Genomic DNA, 22,415 nt, shown 5'->3' with positions numbered 1-22,415 from the left:
TTGTGGGAGACATTTTTACTTCGCTTTTTGTTACTACTTTGCATTCCGGCTGCTCAAGGGTTCACCAGCAAGCACAAACTCTTAAAGGAGCAGCTTTTTTTTTTTTTTCCTCCAGTTTTCTCAGGCTCTAGATGGATATTCAAGCCCTGAGCTGGTATGCTATAATGTTGTGTGTTGTTTTACTCTTTTGACTTTTTGAGGGGCCCACCACGCAGCTCCCAGATAAATCACAAGCAGAGGCTTATTCTTGGTTATGAATGTCCGACCTTAGCTTGGCTTATTTCATTGCCAGCTTTTCTTAAATTAACCTGACCACCTTTTCCCTCTTCTTTACTTCTTTGTGGCTGTGGCTGTGGCTGTGGCTGTGGCTGTGGCTGGCTGGGTGACTGGCCCCTGATAGCTTCCTCTCGTCGTTCTCTTGCTCCTCCGCTTCCTTGTTTCTCCTATTTATACACTCTGTCTGCCAGCCCACCGGTCCTTGCTCCTGCCTTGCTGTTGGCCGTTCATCTCTTTATTAGGACCCATCGGGTGCTTTAGATAGGGACATCAGATTGAACAGAGGCAGCAAAAACAAAAGTCACACACCTGAAAACAATATTCCCCAACAACACTGAGGTTACTGGAACCTGTTTTCAGGTGGCCTTGGCTCTCACAGATGGAAACCAAATAACACAATACACAATATTGATTGTGTGGACAGACTCTGAGACTAGACTGCCGGAGTTCAAGTCTCATCCAGTTTCTTCCTGGTGACTTTGGGTGAAGTTGTGTGTGAAAGCATTAATGAAAACATCAGTCTCATACAGTGCAGTATGTATGTGGGGCCCAGTGACTTAGATGTGACTCCGGCCATGTGTTAGAAGCTGTCATTCAAATCTTATTTCATTAATACCCTCTTTATGTGGATTCTGTTCTGTGGAGTTCATTCCATTTGACCCCAATGATTTGCATATTGCTGCCTTTTGTTGTTTGTTCAAGAAGTAGATGAGTTAGTTCTTTTGAAATTCTCTCTAAATTCATCACCAAATGTTGGTTCTTAGTAGTGTGCAGATGGCCTCCAAGGCAAGCTTAGTTTTTCTCTCAAATTGATTATATATTGATTGGGGCAGGGTCTTTCTATGAAGCCCAGGTGAGCCTAGAACTAACTTATGGCTATTCTCTTGCTTCTGCCTCCCGAGTGCTAGGAGTCAACGTGTGGGCCACCACGCCTGCCTCAAAGTTTCCATGTTTTCTTTGAAATAAAAAACAGCGGTAAATTACACTCAGTCAGAGCAACATTTTAATCTTATCAGGCAGGTGAAATTTAGAACTTTAGTAAACAAACATTGATCATTCTTGTAAACCCAGGCAAGAATTCTCTAATAGAGGAGATGACACGGGAGAATTTATTATAACAATTTCAAAGCTTTCTTGCACATGAGATGGATGGATGGGTGGGTGCCGTTCTACCTGAGTAGCTTTTATATGCTACGAACGGGTTACTGACAACACAAGAATGAATGAGTGTGTCCCAAGGAAGGCTATCTTGGGATTGACTACTCATCATAAGTATAATTATTGGTTAACAATATTATGATGTGATGAGACACAGGTGTTTAAACACACAGAGCCAATAGATTGGACACGGCATTCAGTTCCGGGTGTAGACATTTTTAAAGTACATTTTTAAAGGCTCTATTCACCAGGGGAACAATATGACGCCGCATAATGGTAAGAGTGTTTGCTAAAAACATGAAGTGACTGGGCAATTATATTCAGCACTAAGTGTTCCTTAGTTACTAGTCTCTCTACATTGTATATTTTAGGATGGGGGAAGACATCAACCAGCCATGTGGATAAAGCCTACCTCCCCCCACCCCACCCGCAGCTTTCCAACTACTTCTGATGTTCGGAACATGCTACGTGTTAAGTTTTGTTCCGAGCAGGTTGCCTGCCAAGCGGTGGCCTGAGGCTTTGACGGACATTTAGAGAAGATGGAGTCTGACCCCTGCTTACCTAGAAGAGGACGTTGAGGCTGTAACTTCCCCATTTACTCTGTGGAGCAGACTCTGCAACTGAGTGTGTGGTGTACCCTAAGTCTGTAACTAGGATCTCCCCACCGTGCCATGCTGTCTCCTGTCAAATGAATACCCAGGTCTAGTGATGGGGCATCGTTCAGTAGGTTCTGCATTGTACGGCTTAGTTGGCTACAACTGAGGGTGTTTAAAGCATCTTCGATTGGTTAACCCTTTCTTTACCACATGCCTGCATGTTAGTTTATATGCCTTCGGTTTGCCTCGGATACTTGAGTAGCCGTAGAGAAGGGGAGGAAGAAGTCCATGGCTGCTAGGCATGCTGCGTGTTCTATAGGTGCCACTTTCTATAAATCAGCAAGCTTCTCTCTTACTCTAGACAATGATGGGCAATGCCATGGAAGATCCATTATCTTTAAAGGGAAACTGTGGAATATTTGTTTACCACGGCTTAATATAATGCCCGGAGTACGAACCACTTAAACTGCATCAAGCAAAGAATGAATGAACGCTAGGATTTAAGCCTTGAGCTCAGGGTCCCCAAAGTTCTGCTATTAGCTGTTCTTTTGTCTTTTATAGGATCAGAAATCACTTTCTTGAGCCATCACTTTGCAATGTAATCAACTGCTTTAACAAATACATTTGCTTATGACAGCAATAAAATTACCCAATGTTTAGCATGTTTATATAGCAGTTACCTTGGTTTTTAAGATTTATTTACTTATGTTATTTGTGCGTGTCTGTCTGCCTGTCAGTCATGGATGTAGGTGACTGTGCAGGCCAGAAGAGGGCAGTGGATCCCTCGAAGTAGGACTTAAGGACTTTATGAACTGCCCAATGTGGATGCTAGGAACCAAATTTGGGTCCTCTGGGAGAGCAAGAGTTCTGAACTGTTGAGCCATTTCTCTCGCCTCTCTTGGCGACGGAGATTCTATTTTAAGAATAGAAATGATGTACTTGCAAAATTCATCGTTGAAGTTGTCATTGGAAATTTCAAGTAGCCAGAATGCCTTAATATAGAGTTATGAATATCGCCCAAAGCCCACTGCCCAGGTCCTGCACGTCCTTCACTGTGGCTTTCAAACACTTGTAGTGATTGTCCCAGTCTGTGAAATTTTTATGCATGCAGATAGTTATTTAAATGATTTTTACAGATGCTTCCTTTTAGCTCAGTGATGGAATCTCACACTGCTCAGGGGCCGAGCCTGACTGGTCGGTTGTATTCCACACAAACAGTTTCTCTATGCTACTTTCCCCATGTTGCAGGAGGGAAAAGCTGAATCCCCAAGCAGTTTGTCAGAGATCCTGGTCATAGATTAAACTGATACGTCACATACCCTGATCATAGTTTCCAGCTCTACACTCAGTTATGTGCTCCTTTATTCACTGATCGACCCAGTTAAAATATGTATGTGTATATTATATATATAATTTTTTTTGGCTTTTCAAGACAGGGTTTCTCTATAGCTTTGGAGCCTGTCCTAGAACTAGATCTTGTAGACCAGGCTGGCCTCGAACTCACAGAGATCCGCCTGCCTCTGCCTCCCGAGTGCTGGGATTAAAGGCGTGTGCCACCACCGCCCGGCTTATATATATATAATTTTTATATATTATATTAATTATATTATGTATTTTAAAATAATTATATATATTTTTCAACACATTAGTAATTATGTGAAGTTGATCCAGGGAGACACAAATTGGTGATTGTCAAGAAAACACCTGTAGTTCTCATATGTAAAGAAACACATGTATCAAGGTTTGTTTGGTGAAGCAGTCTTCCTGGAAGTAAAAATAATATCAGAAACAACCTTCATACTTAACAGCAAGGAGGACTGGAGAGATGGCTCAATTGTTAAGAGCACTGGCTGCTCTTCTGGAGGACCAGGGTTCAGTTCCCAGCACCCTCATGGCAGCTCACAACTGTCTGTAATTCTAGTTCTGGTTCCACTTTCACACAGGCAAAACACAAAACACAAGAGCACATAAAATCAAAATAAAATTTAAAAATGTAACATCAAGGATGTGGCTCAAAGCATTCTTCCCATCGTACAATCCTGTGTGCTTTTAGAGTGTCAGAGTGCTGTAGCCACTGAGGCGCATCTGTAGGTAGAAGCAAGCCATAGGGTTAACGTGTCACAGTGTGACCACGGTGACATGCAGGCGTGTATTCATAGTGTTGGCCTTTCTACGGCTCTCTGGAGAACGAGATACCTTTGTTGCTTTGATGTACTTACCATTCTTGTCTCTTTAATCCAGGACAGGCTCTAAAACTACAGCGAAACCCTGTCTCTAAAAAACAAAACAAAACAAAAAAACAAAAAAAACCCCAAACAACAACAAAACCAAAACCAAAACCCTTGGAAACACCCGAGAACGTTTCACTTAATTTTCTGAGGTTGGTAGATATCTACACCCTCTTTAGAATGGTTTAGGATTTTAGAGTGGACAGTTACCACTTTTATAATTAAGGAAATGGACTTATTAGCATTCTTCCTAAGATGGAATAGCTGTGTTGAAATAGCAGTTACCCGGTCTTGCTGGGAAAGGCTTAAACAGTACCTTGGGAGACATCTGATGCCTAATTTAAGTCACCATAGCGGCACTGAAAAGTCTTGGCAGGGAACTAGTACCCGGCCTAAAGTGGGCTCTAGCTATGTGCTGAAGCAACTAATTTCATTTTCGAAGCTCCTGGGAGAGCACCAGAGAGGATCTTCTCATTTTCGGCTTGCAGACTAGGCATCATGGCCCCTTTCATGCCTGAAAAGCCCAGTCTCAGACAGTGCCATTGGTTAAGAAGCAGATACCCACACAATGCCTTGGGTCTGGGATACGGTCACCATCACCCTCCACTGGAGGATGCTTCTTAGTGAAAAACGCCCTCCTCCCATAGAAAGGAGTTGGTAGGAAGCAAGCTGAACCAGAGGGGCAAACAAACAAAACAAAAGACAAACCAAATAAAAATATTGGAAAACAGTCTTAGGTTTAAGCTTGCCAAGGTATAAGAGGTTTTTTTTAATTTCCTTTGTAAGATTTCAATTAAATAGATATCAAAATACCAGATTGGCTGGGAATACTGACTTAGGGGTATGGTTTCCCATGGAGACAGTTTATCACTAGTAGTGAACATAACCGGAAGTGAATGAAATAGTCACATATGGCTCAAACACCATTTCCTGGTCTGGTTGTTTAGTGTAAGTGTAAAGGAATCATCATTATTTTTTTTTAATTGAAAATAGGTTCTTCTCTCATACAATACATTCCAACCACCATTTCTGCTCCCTCTACTTCCTCCAGGTCCCCCCACTTCCCCTCTTCCCTAGATCCACTGCCCCCTTTTTCTCTTTGGAAGAGAGCAGGTCCCCAAGAGACAACAGCCAAACAGGACAAAACAAGATATAATAAGACAAGGCAAAGGCCCTCATATTGAGGCTGGAGAAGGCAACTCAATGGGAGGAAAGGAGTCTCAAGAGCAGGCGAAAGAATCAGAGACACACGGACCCCCACTGTGAGGAGTCTCACAAAAGCACCAACAGCTGTAACATAGACACAGAGGACCTGGTGCAGACCCAGTGGATGCTGCTTCAGCCAGAGGTGATGGAGGGCCAACTAAGCAAGGTTCTGTGGGCTCAGAGAGACCGAAGCAGAGTCCATAGTTAATGCTCAGGATAGACAAGAAAGACCATCTCAGATTCCCTCTGTTCACCCAAATTAAATAACTAGGGAATCCCATAACCAGGGAATTGCCGGCACTTACCATCAGACAATTAGTTACATCACGTGTTGTATATACAGCAGTTAGCCGATCTGGTTTTTCTAAACTATGTGTGAACGGCATCATTGGGGTGTCGCTATGATTTAACCCGATAGGGACTAGTTTCCCCATTTCTAAGAGAGAACAGAGTCAAAGGAAAGGAAGCACAGGCAGTTTGCGTGTGGTGGATCCCGAATTCACCCTGTGCTGTGATCACGACAAACATGGCTTCTCTAAGCTGAGAATACATTTTTGTAAGTATGGCACCTATGCAGCAAGGTGGAGAAGCCAGCTACTAGTGTTGGGGAAAACAGCCCCTTTGGGTTGTGGCGGATAACTCCAGAGGAGGCGTCAGTGGCAGTAGCAGCAGCCTCCCTGGCACCAGTTGCTTTCTCTGCCACTGCTGGATCTACTCCAGTGATCAAGAAAGCTGTGGTGGAGGTAAGTTCCAGAGAGCAACAGTGCAGAACTTCACCTCATTCGGCTCAAAGGTGGCTGTCCTTCATCTTCAGTCTGAGCTCCAATCACACGGCAGCTTCCGAAGATGTTCTGACTTCGGAGGTGGGATCAACACCCAAGACGGTAGAGGCTGGGAAGCTGGAACCTGTCGCGGTGAGTCCCTTCAAGGCTATACCTCAGAGTTCTAAAAACAGAGGGGTTGGGGAAGGACATTCTACTTCCAAACTCAAGATTGCTCAGGCCTCTGGGGCCTGTAGGACTCTCCTGGCTCCCCAGACTCTCCACGGCAGGAGAGGGTGCTTTCTTCTCTCCTCCTCCCACAGCCAAGAACGCTCTTGGGAATGCTCGGTCAGTGAAGCAAAGCCTGATTTCCCAGGATTCCCAAGTGCCACTAGCCACAAAGTCCTGTTTGGTGGCAGAACAAGAAAACGCTAGTCGTAGGTCAGGCTGGCTTGCCAAGAAGACTGACAAGGAGCCAGAAGCTTCTGCGCTCGTCATAGGTCACAGTTACCCGGAGAGGCTACTGAATGAAGTGCCTCGGAAAGTTGGCCCGGAGCAGGAGTTCACCAAGGAGGCGGAGCCAGAGGTCTCCAAAAACAGTGCCACCAAGATTGCGATTAGCACGCCTACCTCGAAGTGTGTGGTCACCGGCCAGGCGACAGACGTTGACAGCAGCAAGAAGTCAAGTTTGACCAAACAGATGGACACAGAGAACCAGCTCCGAGTGCCAGGAGGAAACACAGCTATAAGCAGGCAACGAGTGAACCGAATGAGGAACAGCTGGAGGATGAGGAGCTGCAACTCCCCCAGAACAAGACCACTTTCCCGCCCTGTCCAGCCAACAAGGTAGTATGGCCCCTCTGGACCTTCTTGAACACAGCGCAGAAGAACCAGATGCTCATGACGCCTACTTTGCTTCCCGCAGCACTGTCATAGAGTCCTTCGTGAAGCACAACACTCCCCTCCGTGTGGACCCTAAGGAGCTCCCGTGTCTGGAGAGCCGGCAGGCTGAACAGCTGCAGCTGCGCAGAAGGCAGCTGCCCAGAAGACAGAGGAGGTAGAGGCAGGCTGGAAGCAGAAGGAGGAGGCACGCAGGCTCAGGCGGCTCCAACAGGTGCGATTACAGGAGGAAGAGGAGCGTCGGCGGCAGCTCCAGAGATGCTACAGCTGAAGGAGGAAGATCAGGAGCAGCTCAAGGCAGCTGAGGCCAGGCGGCTAGCAGAGCCGCCTGAGCAAGTGCAGCAAATGGCAGAACAAGAGCGGCGGAGAGCGCAGGAATGCTAGAGGGAGCAGGAGTGTCTTCAGGCCAAGAGGGAGATGCAGGAGAGAGAGAAAGCCCTGCGGCTACAGAAGGACCCATTTCAGAGGGACCTGGAGGAGGAATAGAAGGAAGAACAGCACCCGGCTGAGCAGCGACTGAAGGAAGAAGGGGCAAAGAGAGCCAAAGAGGCGGCAGCCAGCAAGGCCCCGAGCGAGACCGTGGATGTATAGTCTCCTGTTTGTACCTCAGATCAAATGACTCCACCAGGACCCAAATCCCACCCCAGCATCAGCACAGATAACTAGAATGGACCTAAACACTGATGACTCCATGGATGATGAGGCTCATCCCCGGAAGCCCATCCCCTCCTGGGCCAGAGGCACCCAGCTCAGCCAGGCCATCATCCACCAGTACTACCTCCCCGGAACCTTCCAGAGCTCTTTGGAATCATTCTCCCCCGCGCGCGCCTCGCTACAGCCGGGAGGATCACCAGCAGTCTGGCCTATAGCCTGAAGAAGTCATGAGGCAGATCCTCAGCTCTCCTGGAAATACTGGGCCTATCCATGTCTGTCTGTCTATCTGTTTCTGGTTGGGCTGGTGCCCTTCTGTCTATCTGTGCTGTTGTTTCTCTGCTTGTCAGGTATTCCCAACCCTGACTGGAGGATGGGGCTTGACAGGTGAGTGGGGAAGATCCAGATTCAGCACTGATTGGTCGGTAGGCAGTACTCTGTAAATAGATTGTTACAGTTCGGTTGACTTTTAGTGTCTAGTGCTTGTGAGGTACTGGAATAGAGTCTATACCTCGAAGCTGCTGTGGCTCTTATGAAGACAATTAGGGGCTTCAATGAGGAGTTGATCTGCCACAGTAATTCTTGGGCCTTCATCTGTAGTGCCTCGAGGTCACTCGGGACCAGATGGTGCTCCACCGGAGGTTCTGATGCCAGACAACCCCTGAGAAGCATGCCAGCATGTCCTTCCAGGGCAGCTGAGCATGCTTCCTGTTTGCAAATGGAGCCTATTCCTTGGGAGGGACTTGGCCTGTGACCGTTCTGTGATTTAGTCTCAGGCCCACAGCCTGACCGCTCCACAGGCTCTGCCATGGGGAGTGGGAGGACTTGAGAAAATCCTTGCACTAGGGTTTGATCAGGGAAGGAATGCCCTTCAGGGACCCTGGGACCTGCGCTTGCAAGCAGGGGGAAGATTTCACCACAAAACCACTAAGTAAATACTTAGCTCAGTGCTGGGAGGCCCTAGCCCTGAGAGCTCCTGACTGGTGCTGTTTCTCCTAGAGTTGGGGTCAGCCATGTGGAACAAGCAGCCAGGCCAAATCAGACCACAGTTGCCTTGAGCATTCCCGTAGGAAGGCCCATGTAGTTTCCCGTTACCTCCAGCTGCTCCACGCTAAGGGCAGTTAAATTATGTGGCCTGAAACGCTGGCAAGCTTACTGTGGAATCCTGCTCAGAAGACCTTTGCCAACGGCTTTCGATGAAAATAAAGACTAAATAAATGCAGTGTGCTTTATACAGTAAGAGACAGTGAACACAGTAGCCCTGGTCTAGAGGATCTTCCCCTGCAGAGTTCATTTAAGGTTCCTTAAAATATGGCGCACGCAGTACAGTTTATGCCGTAGATTCGCACCAGTAACAGCCCAGTAAACTGGAAGACAAGTCTCTCTAAAACCACACGATCAAACTCACTTGTCAACACAAGCTTAGACAATCCACATGAAGACAATTATGCTGAATCTTTACCAGCATTTCTGTATTTCTTTAGCCACCCTAATGGCTATAGGAAGATTTCACCATGGTTTTAATTTGCTGGCTATCATTTCAAATTCTTCTTTATCACCTGGATATCTTTTATTGGCAACGAGTCTGTTCAAGTTCTTTGTTCATTTTGAAGTGGGTTTTTCATGTTTTTTTTTTTCCTGTGGGGTTTGTGATAATTGTAGGAATGCAATCTCTGTCAGATACGTTTTGTGCTCTTCCCCAGTTGAAACTGAAGCCCGCCTATTTGTTTCTAATTTGCTGACTATGGGCTGTGCCTTTTGGGGGTCATGTCTAAGAAATCCAAAGGTTTCCTTCTGTCTTTCCTAAAATAATCCATGATTGACAATGCATGAGGATTGTTTTTATTGATTTTATTGAGCTCTACATTTTTCTGCTCCCCTCCCTTCCTCTTCCCTCTTCTACCCTCACCCATGGTCCCCATGCCACAAATTTACTCAGGAGATCTTGCCTTTTTCTACTTCCCATGTAGATTAGTCCATGTATATCTCTCTTAGGGTCCTCATTATTGTCTAGGTTCTCTGGGATTGTGATTTATAGGCTGTTTTTTTTTTGCTTTATGTCTAAAAGTCACTTATGAGTGAGTACATACAGTATTTGTCTTTCTGGGTCTTGGTCACCTCACTCAATATGATGTTTTCTAGACCCATCCATTTGTCCACAAATTTAAAGATGTCATTTTTTTCTGCTGTGTAGTACTCCATTGTGTAAATGTACCACATTTTCCTTATTCATTCTTTGGTCAAGGGGCATTTAGGTTGTTTCCAGGTTCTGGCTATAACAAACAATGCTGCTATGAACATGTCCTTGTGGTATGCACATCCTTTGGGTATATACACAAAAGTGGTATTGCTGGGTCTTGAGGAAGGTTGTTTCCTAATTTTCTGAGAAATTACCATACAGATATTCAAAGGGGCTGTACCAGTTTGCACTCCTACCAGCAATGCAGAAGTGTCCCCTTTACCCCATAACCTCTCCAACATAAGTTGTCATCAGTGTTTTTGATCTTGGTCATTATTATAGGTGTAAGATAAAATCTCAGTTGTTTTGATTTGCATTTCTCTGATGACTAAGGATGTTGAACATTTCCTTAAGTGTCTTTTAGCCATTTTAGATTCCTATGCTGAGAGTTCTCTGTTTAGGTCTGTACTCCATTTTTTTATTGGATTATTTGTTCTTTTGATGACTAATTTCTTGAGTTCTTTGTGTATTTTGGAGATCAGACCTCTGTCTGATGTGGGGTTGGTAAAGATCTTTCCCATTCTGTAGGCTGCCCTTTTGTCTTGTTGACTGTGTTCTTTACTTTACAGAAGCTTTTCAGTTTCAGGAGGTCCCATTTATTAATTGTTTATCTGTGTCTGTGCTTCTGGGGTTATATTTGGGAAGTGGTCTCCTATGCCAATGCATTCAAGTGTACTTCCCACTTTCTCTTCTATGAGGTTCAGTGTAGTTGACTTTATGTTGAGGTCTTTGATCCATTTGGACTTGAGTTTTGTGCATGGTGATAGAAATGGATCTATTTTCATTCTTCTACATGTTGATATCCAGTTTGTGCATGAGGATTTATGATCATCTCCAGTTAACTTTTTGAACTATGGGATGTCTGCTTTTGTATTTGAGCACATGCCGATGGATGTCCAATTGTAGCAACAATCATTGAAGAGACTCATTTTCCGCTGACTTTCCTTTGCATCTTTATCGGGGGAGCACAGGGACATGGACCCATGTGCAGACTCTATGCAGCCTCGAGGACCAGAACTTGTAGTAAGTCTTAATCCAGTGCTTTAATTCTTCCAGGTTTGCATTTCCTTTTCTGAATTGATTTTGATGTATATTACTTTTACCTTTTCATGTAAACTTTAGAATCAGTTCATATGTATAAAACTTACCAGTTTCGACTAGACTTTCATTGAATATATAGATAGCTGGAGGGAGCTTGGCACACTTAGAGTATTTGTTCAGTCTGTGAACAGCTTATCACAGACACCCTTCGTTTCTCTCTTCAGCACTTTGTGGTCTCAGCAGACAAACATCCTGTACATTTTTTGTTAAATCTTTATTTTTGTGGAGTTACCATACATGTTATTGTTTACCTGACTTTGGGCTGTACTTGTTCATTGTTGGTATATAGAAATACATTTGGCTTTTGCGTGTTAAAAAATTTGATACTGTTATGAATCATAATATAAATATCTGCTGGGAGGCATATCTGATATGTGACCCCCGTGCAAGGGTTGTTCAACCCCCAAAGGGGCTGTGACCCGCAGGTTGAGAACCACTGGTCTTAGAGTGTTTCTAAGCACTCAACAGAGTGTTAGGGCTCCTGCTACATACTGACAAGAACGCGAAACATATTGCTAAAAAATTAAAATGCAGAGCTGAAGACATTATAGATATCCACCAGAGTGGTTGCTATACAGGCTTCTTTGCCTATTGCCTTGAACACAGCTTCACTTCATCATCTTCGCCGCTGGATACGGTTTCATGGGCCAAGTTTCAAGCGCCTCGTTCAAATCATTTTCTGCCCCGAGTCTCTGGCCTGCCTTCTGCGATCCGTCCTGACACTGATTGTGTTCCGCGGAGCTCCCCCAGTCACTCTCGTTTTTCCCAGAGCTTTTCCGCTCTGGCTGTGCCTCTGCTTGTCAGCAGGGAGCTTCCCGCTCAGCTGTGGCCATAACCTGAGAAGGATCAGCCTGTGGAAGAAAACAGCTTCTTCCTCCAGCTTGAGATCTGTTTGTGCAATGACCTGGCTAGGTAATGCCTAGTCCCCTCTGGTACATTTCCTATTAAAATTCAGCCTCATCTGCTTCTTATTTGATAGAAATAACTTTCACCAGAGGAAACTGGGTAGAAAACCTTGCCAGCATGTTCAACTTCTTGCCCTTTAAGAAATGATTCTTTGATTTTTAGAGCTTTGGCCCTGCTAGGTAATGAAATTATCGTGGTGGAACAAGGCATAGAAATAGTAAGTATGATAATTCTTCTTTGCCCATTGTACGCTTTAGCTATTCATAAGTTTTAGGGCCTTAGATATTAGATACACTTACGTAAGGCCTCATGAACGGTAATTATCTTTTGGCCAAAGAAAAAGCCCAAACGAATGCTAAGCTGCATTATCGCTTGGCTTCTGACATGAGCCGATAATCAGATTTTCTTGCTTAAATCCACGGTGCTGGAACAATGCTACCCACTGTCTGCGCTTCCCGATATTACCCTTAATTAGAAAGAACAGATACACAAATCTGAATTATTTCAAAATCTGGTTTCCATGGTCAGTGGTTTGAAAGGCTTAACTTTATTATAAATAAACCTGGTTTTATTGGCTAATGAAATCTGAAATGGGAAGCCTGTGATAGTGGGGGTCCTGTGAGGGTGGGGGTGTAGTACGCCAATGTTTACACATCCCAATGTCCAATGTAGGCAGAGTGTTTTATAATAAATCATCGGATAATTGACTGATGGTTCCTTTGTTTAAGTACACTACAAACTTTCACCACTAAAGAGAACCTGAAAGGAACTGGAATTTCTATGTTATTGAAAAGCGACATCTGTAAGCTTAATTTCTTATATACGTTTCAACAGCTATCAGGGAGATCTTGACCTATCTTATATTTTTTCCCACTTTGTTCGTTCCTGTTCCTGAAGTGCACGGTTATACCTTTGTGATGCTCTGTCTCTGCATGCATGTGTCTACTCAGTGTTTGGGTCTCAACTATTCACAGTGTGTGTGTGTGTGTGTGTGTGTGTGTGTGTGTGTGTGTGTGTGTGTGTGCAGTATATGATAAAGGATGGGATGACACAGAGAGATCAGCTGCATTTTATTTATGGTCTAATAAAAGGAATAGATAAGGAAAACTGACCCCATTTGACAGGCCAATTAATAATGAAGTACACATAGTAACTTGAGTTCATCTGGAAGATACCAGGACAAACTCCTAGGACCAACAGGGCACATAAGGACTTTCAAACACTGTTGAGAACTATGATCATATGTATCGCCGGTGTTTCTCTAGTTTCTCTGAGGTTAGGAGGGCCCAGGTGTCTCTGTATATCTGAACTGAGACTACATTTCTTATTCCATTTTAATGTTTTAAAGAAGACTTTGCAATCCTTGCTTCTCCTTTTCAAGGTTCATTGATATTTTTTGTTCAGCTCATCCACTCCCTTCCCACCTCTGTGTTTGGGTCTCTTTTCCAATAGAAACTATTCCCAACGATGGGGGTTGCCCTGCAGAATGCCCAATACCTTGCTGAGGAAACCAAAGCTTATGGAGGACCGTATACCCAGTGGGGAATAGCAGTGATAAGCCCAAGTCTTGGTATTGGAACGTTATTGCATTTCTCTGCCAAGTTGGGGAGCTTCTTTCAAATCAGTCTCTGTCTTCGCCACTCTGTATCATTGGTTGGGGGTAGAAGCCCTTCTCTTTCCAGTCACCAGGCCCAGGCTGAATGTGTCTGGGGTCTAGGCTCCTGTGATTTAAGGGATTCCTCATGGGTCCAGGTATTTGCCTTGGATGGTGCTGGTAGGGTAAGGAGCATAGCCTATACTTCTTCCATAGGGAGCAATTGCTTAGGGTCAGAAGATGGTTTTACCGTAGTTGGTTGGAAACAAGGATGCAGATAGTCTGCTGGATGTAAAAGCCTACCTCACCATCTTCACTAAGACGAGTGAGGGCTCTATTGTCAGGCAGTATGAACTTCCCACGCTTACACACATCCCCTCTCCCCAACTGCAAGGGAATTAACATGGAACAGAGACTTTTAATTTGCATACTGCACATGGCTTGCAGGTAGCTAGGAGATTGATATGTGTACCTCTCTCAGAGCCCATGGAGTGTGGGGCTAGCCTGGTCCTGTCAGGCCAGTTGCTCTTGGCTTTGCCGAACTTTGCTGGGTTAACTCAGAGTTTCTTATAAAGAGTGTATAATTTTATTTTTGCCTCGTTTGATTTTGGAAATGATTGAGAAGGGCCACTTTGGTGGAATGCACCTGTATTTGAGGATAAAGTTACAGAGGGGACTGTTTATCAAGCGATTCACTTCAGTGATTCTTTGAGAGCTGTAAAGATGCTTAAACACGATTTCAACAGGAAGCAGTGGCTCCCAGCAGAAGGCTATCCAGGGGCCTGGCAAGGGGAGGCATTGTTCCATGCTGCGCCCACAGGAGACCCAGATCCCAAAGGTTCCTTTATTTACTGTCCAGCTAGTGGGGTGTAAGGCTTTACGTGAGGCTGGTGAGAGACTGACTTCTGAGGTCCACCTCCTTTGGCTCACCCTGCAGAGTCAAGACAAGGATTTACTTCCTGGAAACAAGGATAAAAAGGTCTCAGCTGAAGAATGGCCTGGGGATGGTACAGCCATGTCATGACATTTTATGTTGTTGCCTTCTATAAGAACCCTCAGGCCATTTCCTCTGCTCCTGTTCCCCCACATGCCTTCAGCCAGGAGGGTATGTCCCAGCCTTGTACTTGAGGAAATAAACAAGCAAGCTTGAGAAACGTCCTTTGCTTCAAACCCCCAGGAATCTATCACAGGCTTGCTGTCCCTTGGTGGTGTTGTGACCCTTTCTCTGTGGCCTGCACACCTGAGTCTAAGGCTTGGAGCTGGACTCTGAGAGCTTTGCTATACAAAGTGACTGGGCTGTTGTAGTGTCTTGTGGCCATCAGAGGGATGCTGTGCCCATGAACTCCCAACTGTGCAGTTATACACACAAGACCTTACCAGTCAACATTCTAGAATGGATTAGGGAAGAGTTCATTCAAGACTCTACCTCTAGTTGAGCTACAGGAAGGGAGGGGCAGTCAGTTTTCTTCAAGGACAAGCCCCCTATTAGACTCTCTGTGCCCAAGCAGTTGACTGTCCCTATACCCAAGGACACATAGGTGTATGAATTGGGCTTTGTAGTTTGTATTTAGTTATCTTTTTTTATATCTCTCAGCTATAATCATGAAGGAAATGGCCATGTATTTGTGAGAGGAGTGTGTGTGTGTGTGTGTGTGTATGTATGTGTAGGCTGCACAGGAGAAGTGAGGGTGGAAACAGAGGGATAGATATTATGAAAATACATTGTGTCCATCTAGGATATTCTCAAAGTAAATAAATTTAAAAGGGAGAAAATAAAAGAAAAAGTCAATGGACAGTCGGTCTCTCCAGGTCCCTGAGGGAAGTCTTTAACAAGGGACAGACTGAAATACACAGAGGAGTGGGCAGCGTGGAGAGAACCAGACAAAACCCCTCCAAATCTGACCCTGCATACATTCTCCCAAATGAGAAAAGAGGACGAAATATCCCAAGCACAAGGCTGCAACGCGCCAGCGTTTAAAAAGTGAGGTCATATGTTCAAGAAAGTCACCGGAGAGGAGGAGAGGAGCCATGTGAAGGAAGGAAGTCCCTAGAAAGTAGAAAAGAAACCATGAAAGAAAATGGGAAATGAGAGCCAAGGGGAGGACGGAGGGAGGAATGGGAAGGAGGGAGGGAGGAAGAGAACAGACACACACACACAGAGACTATGAATTATTTTCATACGCACATATACAACAAAAAAAAAAAAGAAAAGAAAAGAAAAGGGGAAAAGGGTTCAAAAAAACTGCAAAACAGGACTTTCCAGGTCGGAAGGAGTGGCTGGAATGCCCGGCACAATGGGGGAAAACCTACACCGTGGCTCTTTATTGTGAGACTTCTTTCAATAGTGACAAAGAGATCTTAAAAGTTTCAGAGACAAAGAATATCAACAAAACAAATATCACCCAGATAGATCACAAGAGAGCATAAATCAGAATGGCGTCAGCCTGAGATGCCAAAGAGCAGAGGAGGGCCCAAGAGTGTGCTGTGCGGTGCGGTGCGGTCTTTCAACTTGAGAGAACACGCGCTTTCAGTAGACGGCAGAAGTAATTATTACCTTCTTGTCAGAGGGCCAGATACTGGGCTTAGATATTATAAGCTGAGGTAGGAAGTGCTCTCCCAAGACAGAAAGACCACCTCTAAATGACGCAGGGAAGGGATGCAGAATTTATTCACTTGGCTCAGAATTTTTGGCCTTGCACAATTGACTGAGAATTTAAGATTTATTCTGAAAAAAATTCTACAGATACTGTCAAGACCTGGAAATAATTTGTGGGTGCCAGAGCAAAATAAAAATGTCACCTGTTACTGGTAATGAAACAGTAAAGCTTCTAGCTTTAAAATATCTTATTGCTAATAAATGTGCCATAAATACTAGCAATATATGATATTAATCAGGACTTGGAAAATTAAAAAACGATATTTTGGCATCAAATTTGTACAATATGATGGATAATGCTTCATTAATGCTATGTCTTATTGATCATAAAAATTTTTCTGGCTTATTTTCTATAAACCTACTTCTGAGAAAACTATTAAAATCATTTTAGCAATTTCATTTTCAATATTGTAAACAATTTCTGATTTTTTTTAAATTTCAGAAGAACCTTTCTTCTCATGTAGCTGTCGCTGACGTTGATTAGTGTATTTTATAGGTTCTGACACCACTGGTGTAGATTTATAAGAAATTATATAAATTTTAGTATATCTAGAGTTGGTTGCTCTTATAGAATAGTTTAAAATTTTCAAGTTTACTTATTTTCTATTTTGATATTGGATCCTCTCAAACCAGAACTACAGATGATTGTGGACTGCCAGGTAGGTGCTGGGACTCGACTCAGAATCCTCTGGAAGAGCATCCAGTGCTTTTAACCACTAACCGATCTTTCTAGCCTACAGGATAGCTTTGTATAAGAAATGACTCTTTCTACAAATCCATTTTACATGGGTCTGGGTTTCCTGCTGTACAAAGGCCATGGCATTTCCTCTGAGATTTCCTGTAACCTTTGGATATTGTAAGAGGCTGAAAGCAGCTGCAATTGGCATGCACCTAAGGAGTGTAGTTTCAGCTTTTTGCTCTAGAGCCTACTGCATGTATCGGCAACAATAGAACATACCTCTTGATTGTAGGCATAAGGGTTGGTAGCAAGCGTTGCTCCTTTAATTTGGGGGAGAAGTAGATTACCTAGGAATTTCTTCCCAAGGCAGAGTGAGTGGCAGTCTTATGTGTCCCAGCCCCTTATCAGAAGCAATCTGTCTTATCTCGAGTAATAAAATTAACTTCCATGGACACAGCCTGCTTTTTGAACCCCCATCTTACAAATACAGTATCCAGGCCCCAGGAAGAACAATGTGTGAATGCAGCCCACCCAGCTCAGCTGTCTCTTCCTAAGAGAGAAAGGAACCCTTGCAGTCAGATAGCTGCAGCAGCCTGGCTTCTGCAGTCTTTCACTGTGAAACCTCCATTCAGGGAGTTTTGACAGAATCTCAGTTTGCCATTGGTCCTGAACTAAAGTTGCCAGCGTCAATAGGATGGAGTCTTCAGGGATGGATGCACACATCAGTATTTGTTTTACACAAACCATGAAATTCAGTATGGTAATCTGGACCCCCAGATTCATGAAACTAAAATAAAATTGGAAAGAAAAGTGACTTCTGGGTGCTGGGACTAGCCCTGCAGGGGAGGGGTTCCTGCTTTGGATCCCCAGGTTTGTAACAGGGTGTGATGCTAAGGATTCCTTTTCTCCTCTGCCAGCACACAGTCACTCCCAGCACCATGGACACTAGCCAGTGCAGGGGTGAGGCTTCTAGTTGGGCGTGAAGTCAGCTTCTCTGTGTGAATGACATATGTGTTTCCCTCAGCGATAAGTCTTGCCCAGCAGGCTGTAGAGAACAACCTATCGCCCTGGCGATAGCTTGCGATGCGGTTCTGTGGGACCGTTTTGGCCAAGAACTCAAAAGATGTACTCCATTTCTGGAACTGGTGGTTTTACTTGGTGGCATAGAATTCTCTTCCCTATTTTATAGTATGTTCCTTTTATATAGGTATATATACACACACACACACATATATACATACGTATGCATGTACATATATACATACATATGTATGTATAGGTTTCTATAGGTATATAGATATATAGGTATATATAGGTTCCTATATAAAAGGAACATACTATAAAATATATATAAAGCGTCTACAGTGGCAGGCTTCTATATGGCGTTCAGCATTGGTTGTACCTCCTCGCAGTCTCTTCTTTACGCCTCTTCCTGTATTCTACTTTCCCCTTTATGTCTTCACAACGTTGCGATTCCTCCCGCCCTTTGCTTTGGAGATCCCCTTTTTCTCCATTCCCACAGCAGGTACTCAACCTCCGTGGCTCTTCAGATTGTAGCACACACTGCAAGAGCATTTCTTACTGTTTGGGGCTCAATTCTCAATTAAAGAATGATTGCAGATTTCTGCAAAAATGATTTAGAAAGCATCGCCTTTCACAGTGTTAAAGCCCCAGCCAAATAACAAGGCTGCTGCAGAAATCCTTGCTTTTGCCCTTGGTCTGCAGGGGAGATGCATTTCCCATGATCCTAAGGGAGAAGGCTAGGTATAGGAGCTCCGATTTCTTATTCTGTCCTCCTGTGTCCTCTAATTACCGTTGCTGTAGGTGGCCCAAAGCGGCTGCTTCCCTTCCATAATGCCAACAGAGAAAGAAAATACGATTTCATTGGTTACTGTACTTAGAATGGATCCTCAAGCCAAGAAAGAAAAACCACAACGGGCTTGGCAAACAAACAATTGAAAAGTACAGGTGCTGGGAGTATACACAGCCCCAAAATCAACATGACTTGGGAGGAGAGAGGGTTGCAGAACAAAGAAAGGTGCTTTTCGTCCAGCGAAATTTATTTCTTTTCAATATTTGTGATCCGCAGCTGATAGCGCATGAGACCACTTGGCATTCTGTCCCGACAAAGGGGAAGGCTGCCGGGCTGAGCAGACGCTCGAGCGGCTTGTGGCATGAGGTGCGCCATTTGTCAGGAAGATCAATATTGACTGTTCTTGTGTCTTTGTGGTGAAAGTTTGCTCTCCCCCGCCCCCAAAAAGTGGAGGCTGCGCTTTAAAATATAGAGCACGAGCCTAGTTCAGACGTTGAATCAAGCGATTGCAACAGAGCTTCACAGAGAGGCATCCCTTCCCAAGGGTGAGATGTTCCCTCTTAGGGAGTCTGGTTCATTTGTCTTGCGACCCTGGCAGCCTCTTCCCTGTGCATGCTCTATCGTTCCAGCTCAATCCTAACTCCATGAAACGCACCCTTTGGATGTAACAATACACTTCAGTGTGTGTTTTGAAACATCAGTTCTATTCGGTTCTATCCAAAAGAGACCAGTAAAGCCTCGTGTCTCATGTACCAGAGCTTATTATGGGTGAATAAGACAAGGGGCCATGGACCGTAATAGCTGTCGATGCCTGACCTTCCAGGCATCCTTCCTGGAAGGATGCCTTCCACTGTTTGTCTTATTTTGAGCTCAGAGAAGAGAGTCCTCTGCTCCGCAGGTAGAGGAAGAGGCAGGCATCTGGTTCATGGCCAGCTTCCTCTTCCATAGACAACATTAAATCCTTCGCAGCAAAATGTCGTCCAGGTCTTTAATCAGTTGGAAACACTGCAAGGATGCAGACCCATGTATTAGCTCGAGGGGAGCCGGAGAACCTCCTGGTGCAGTGGGCTTCTGGGCGGTGCTACTGAGCCAGCACAGTGTTCTAATGAATAGGAAGTTATCTGTTATCTGTATCAACTGCCTGGGGAGATTTCTGTTTTATTCCATGTATACTCCTGTACTCTGCCCTAGGCATCTTGTGTCAGGATTTGTACTGTAAAATATATATTCCCCAGATGAGTTTTTAAAGTGACAGCTATGGGCAAAACACAGTAAGAGTGCTTTTTGTTTTTAGTACTATTTACGTGTTTCTTTTAGAAAAAGGAGAATTCTATGAAGGTGAACTGCAGACAGGGGCTACAGGTAGCTAAGTTCACGGGTGCTAAAGGACCGTGGGGGAGTGAGGAGGTCTGAGGGTCTTTAGAGGTGAGAGTCAACCCTGAGCAAATCGGGAAACTGAGAGAGGAACAGGAGGTCAGGGTACCTGCCTGGCCTTGTGCATTTGCGTGAACCCCAGAAAAAAATAGAAACCCAGGAACGGAGAGGATAACTCACCCGAGTTCCTGCAGGTAGGCATGGGGGAATGAGATTGGAACAGGGGGAGAAAGGGCTTATTTATTCTTTTTAACTTTTTTATTAATTAAATTTATTTGTGTTACATCCTGACTGCAGTTTCTCCTCCCTCCTCTCTTCTTATTTCGTCCCCCCATCACACCCCCACCATCCACTCCTCCTCCACTTCTTTCCAGAAAGGATTGGGCCTCTCGTGGATATAACAAAGCATGGCATATCAAGTTGCAGTAAGACTAAGCTCCTCCCCTTGTATTAAGGTTGAGTGAGGCGACCCCATATGAGGAATAGGTTCCCAAAAGTCAGCCAAAGTGTTAGGGACAACACCTGCTCCCACTGTGAAGAGTCCAGCATGTAGACCAAGCTATGCAACTGTCACATGTAGAAGGCCTAGGTCAGTCCCATGCAGGCTCTCTGGTTGTTGGTTCAGTCTCTGTGAGTCACTAGGAGCCCAGTTTTGTTGTTGATGTCCTTGACCCCTCAGGCTCCCACAATCCTTCCTCCCTCTCTTCAACAGGATCCCCCAAGCTTGGCCTAATGTTTGGCTGTGGGTCTCTGCATCTGTTTCCATCAGTTGCTGGATGAAGCCTCTCTGATGAAAATTGGGTTAGGCACCGATCTACTGAAGGGGCGAGGTCGATCTGTAATTAACCAGGCCAACTCAATACAAAAAGATTTAGCTTTTAATAATCGGGAAAAAGGGGGAAAACTTACACGACCAGAGATCCCACAAACACCAGGAGAGCAGGGAATCAAAAAGAGGTAGTGACAAGGCACTTCGATCTTTTATTTGTTTTGTGTGGCCCCAGGGGGACGTACCCTAAGCAGAAGGTGATTGGCTTAAGTTCCCCATCAATCTATGAGTGGAGCAGAATATCATTATGTATCATTACACTGATATTTTTTTTTCTCCAATCGTGTTTGGTTCTATCCTATGTCCCTGGGCCTTTATTCTCCGGGTCCTGGCCTTGCAGATAGCATCAGGGATAGGCTTACTCTTGTTGCATGGGTTGGCTGGCTACTTGCACAGTCCCTGCGCTGCTTAGCCTTTGAGCTATATAAGGGTTTATTTAATCTTACTGGTTACAGTCCATCACTGAGGGAAGTTAAGGCAGGAACTCTATCTGGTTCCTGCTCACGGTGGCTGCTATTATTCTGTGCAGCATTTGCTTGCACCAGGGAACTTGCTCCCAGCCAAGGAAGCAGAGCAGACACCAAGATGGAGGATGCCTTTCTTAGCTACCTTTCAATTGTTGCAATACAACACCATGACTGAGGCAACTTATAAAAGGAAGCATTTAATTTGGGGTTCATGGATCCAAAGGTTGAGTCCCACGGCCATGGCGGTAGGGAGCATGGCAGCAGCCTGGCAGGCACAGTGCTGACTGGAGCTGTACTGAGGGCTCACATCTGAGAATGGCGAGGGTGTTTGAAATCTCAAAGCCTGTCCCCAGTGACTCACCTCTTCCAACAAGGCCACACTCATAATCCTTCCCAACATTTTCATCACTGAGGGACCAAGTATTCAAATGTATGAGCCTATGGAGGCCTTCCACATTCAGATCACCCTGCGGCTCGTTGGCTGTCTTGCAGGCTCACAGTTCCTTAGGTTTCTTATACAACTCAGGACTACTTGCCTAGGGAATGGTGCCTCCCACAGTGAGCTACAGGCCAATCAGATCTGGGCAATGCTTTCATTGGGACGTTGTTTTCTCTGATTACGTCATACATGGATATGTCATGATTCTATGGTTTCTGATCTGAGGCTCTGCGGCTTCAACACGTAGAGGCTTTCCAAGGTGGGGGTTGGCAGTGATGCTTGACATGTCTTGTAAATTAATTCTTCCTCATTCTCATTTGTCTTGAATTCACTCTTACCGTTCCATTTAGATGGAAGAAATTCCTTTTCATTTCTCTTTGATGATCTGTTATGATTTTTTTTTAAAAAAGGAATATTCAGTCAGTGCCAAGCCAATATAAAGAAAATGTGATCGGTCAGAACGGCTTGTAAAGCAGTGTTCTGTTGATCTCCCAAACTCTGTCACTGGTTTACATAGTCTGAGTCTCTCAGCACCTAACTCT

General features: G+C 44.7%; 1 protein-coding gene and 1 pseudogene across 1 annotated transcript in view; both read left to right on the top strand.

The window, feature by feature from the left end:
• Positions 1 to 22,415, top strand: part of C26H12orf42 (chromosome 26 C12orf42 homolog) — a 137,910-nt gene that overhangs the window by 67,596 nt on the left and 47,899 nt on the right. The window lies entirely within an intron of this gene.
• Positions 2,770 to 8,153, top strand: LOC146889742 (inner centromere protein pseudogene; annotated as a pseudogene).

Source organism: Myodes glareolus, chromosome 26 (assembly GCF_982192425.1).
Source record: "Myodes glareolus chromosome 26, mMyoGla1.1, whole genome shotgun sequence".
In the NCBI taxonomy this organism is placed as follows: domain Eukaryota; kingdom Metazoa; phylum Chordata; class Mammalia; order Rodentia; family Cricetidae; genus Myodes; species Myodes glareolus.
Note: the sequence above shows the minus strand (reverse complement) of the source record. Positions and strands in the feature narration are given on the sequence as shown.